Here is a 3162-nt window from a genome sequence, read left to right on the forward strand (position 1 = left end):
TTGATGGACTGGGATTTCCCAGATTCATTTATCTTTTATGCTATACTACTGTTGCTGAGTAAAATACTGAGCATATTAATCATTTTTTCTGTCAAACTTATTGCTTCGAGACCTTAATAGGTTTTTGTTTGGATTTTTGATTTTTTTTCAAAATGAAATTTACTTATAACACTGTAAATTGCATACATTTTCTGTAGTTATTTTGGTTTCCAAAACTAAGGACATTAGATAAAAAAAGAAATTTTTTTTTTGCCATGTTCCTGTTGTTTGCTTCTAAATTACACAATCAAAGACTTAACATAGCCTCTACCATCACTCACTCACACCATATTAGAAACTCACATTTAAACACTGCTAAATTAAATATTACTTTCACAATTAAATGACTGCAGCTGATGAAAGTTTGTGGGAGTGTATTTAAGCAATTGTAAGCTCAATCTTAAAATGAAAGGGACTTAAAGAAAGCTGGTACTGCAGTTCACATAACCATTCATTGAAGTACCGTTTTTCCAGCAACCTTGGTATAACAAGGCTCAGAGACAAAGAAACTCCTCTTTAATGTTAGGCCCTAACATGTTACAGTAGTCCTGTTGATACAGCTCCTGAGCAGTGTACTAAAATTAAAATGTATAAATATATAATTCAATAGTATTTATATTGTAGCAGTATTCGAAAGTCAGGATTAAATACAGGACTTTTCTAAAGGGACCTTTTTTTACTCAACATAAAAGAAATGTTGAGAGTAAGCACAAGACTATACATGTGTTCTGTTGAATTCTCAAATCTGATTGGTCAGAAGGTATTGATCCATTTTCTATAACCACAGCTCTGACAATAGTGCTGGCTGTAATTCAAATCACAGGTTTATATGAACGTGTTTGTTATAACACATCATTTGCAGAGTAACAACTGTTTCACAGGGATTCTCCACACAAGACTAATAAAGAAACTAGAATCAAGAAAGAACATGCATTCATTAACAATGTGAAGCTTTCTGAATGGAGACATTTATCAAATATTTATGGAAGGGGTCTCCATTGTCAGGAACAGAGGTAAGAGTGTAACTATATTATCCGACTCAGGAAAGTCTTTAAGATTGCGGACTTTGTACTTTATGGTTTCTCAGTAACATAAGCTTTTTTTGTCTTCTTAACTCTGTGTGTGTGAGAGAGAGAGAGAGAGAGAGAGACAGACAGACACTGGTAAGGAGACGACTGTTTGTAACTGCTATACTGTAAGTCAGGGGTCTAGAACATATGGCTCATGAGCTATATGGCTCTTTCAGTGATTGCCTATGGCTCAACAGCAAGAAAAAAAAACCTATCACGAAAGCTAGTTTGCCAATTCCATCTAAACTCTACATCTTACACATTTAAAAATATATCATCATTCATAATCAATGCCTGTTTGTCATGTATACACCAACTAATCGTGACGTGGTACAACAAGCTCAAATTTCATTGGACAATGAAGAGCAGAGCAGTCTAATTCATAAAACGGTTGAAAACTATAGCCAGTCTTTTCATTTTTTTTTTTTAACAAAGATGAAACGGCTTAAAGTAAAAAACAATAAACACAACAGAAGAGACGAGTATCGTTCTTTCCCGTATGAAAGGACAGACGAATTTGCATATTTGGAAGTCACATTAATGGTAAGTAGTGTTCAATTTGGTCTTACGTAAATACATCTTATATTGATTTACCATTCGATGAAACAATCAGTTAGTTAAATGAAGTCTAAGTGCCATCTACAGGCCTATTAGGTGAAGTGCAGGCTGTTAGGTCAAGAACACACAAAATGTGAAATGGCATTTATTACATTACTATTATTGCATAATTATAAAAAGTAAAGATAATAAGTAGAATAATAAGAAAACATAAAAACTAATTTTTTTGGCTCTTTAAAGAAAACAAAAATCACAACTTTCTTTTGGCTTTTATGGCTCTACCAGCGAAAAGGTTCCTGACATCTGCTATAGGTCATAAAAGAAACTTGTTTCATGGATTTTACACATTATCTGTGACTATAAAATAATGATAGTACAATGTCTCATTTGCTAATAAATGAAAACTTTGTGCTGGCAAATTGCTGTGATGCAAGAGGAATAAAGCACTTCGAGACGAGCGGTTACAGTGGGGTATACAGTAACTCCACTTATGAACGGCCGCATCTCACCACTCTACCTTTGATGATTTTCCTATAACAGCATAGGGCTGGCAATATGACAAAAATATATCACGATACTTGAGGACATTTCTATGATACATGATGCGTATCACAATATATTATTAAGCTGATTAACGGTGTGCAAAAAACAGTATTAAAATAATCAAACAAAAAATGTTAAACTGCGTTTGACGATACTTTTCTTTAATGCCTACAAAGATGATTAAGGTTTTTTAAAAATGCTGTCAAATCAATGGCATCCATCTAGTACCATTTACTTTGTAATGATTAAAAACATTTTTAAAAAAGAATAAAAAAAAAAATCACCATACCAACAATGTCAGAAAAGTGTACCGCATAATCATTTATCATGATATAGATATATCGCCCAGCCCTATAGCAGCATGCCCTAAAGTATTTTATTCTTTACTTAAAGTGCACCTATTATGGTTCTTCATATATTACCTTTCATGTAATGTGTTGTATAGCTGTTTATGAATGTAAAAAGTCTGCAAAGTTTCAAAAATCAAAGTGCAAGACAAATGGAGTTATTGACTCTCAAAAAGAAGGAATCAATTCTGAACAGCTGAAACGAGTCATCAGTAATTCCAGACTTACCTCCTGTACTAACCTACTCAGGTTTGTAACAACCTAATTAGTAATGCTGCAATTTAAATTATGAGCACATTAAAATGTTTTTTGACCTCGGATGCATGTAAATCTATTGCATGAGACCTCAAACAAAATTACGCATGTTTCAAAACCATAATAGGTGCGCTTTAAATACTCCTCTATACCTGCTTAAAACTTTAATCCTAAACATTTTGAAAGTAACCTTCTCAACCTTTCTGGGAAACAAAATTTTCAGAACCAGCAGCAATGACTTCACACTAGACACGGACTAGCAAGAAAGAAAAAAAAAAGGAGAGAGGGAGAGGGGGAGAGAGAGAGAAGAAAAAAAAACTCCACCACATTCAGAAAGACCGCTCTGCAAA

The sequence above is a fragment of the Ictalurus furcatus genome, chromosome 18 (assembly GCF_023375685.1).
Source record: "Ictalurus furcatus strain D&B chromosome 18, Billie_1.0, whole genome shotgun sequence".
In the NCBI taxonomy this organism is placed as follows: domain Eukaryota; kingdom Metazoa; phylum Chordata; class Actinopteri; order Siluriformes; family Ictaluridae; genus Ictalurus; species Ictalurus furcatus.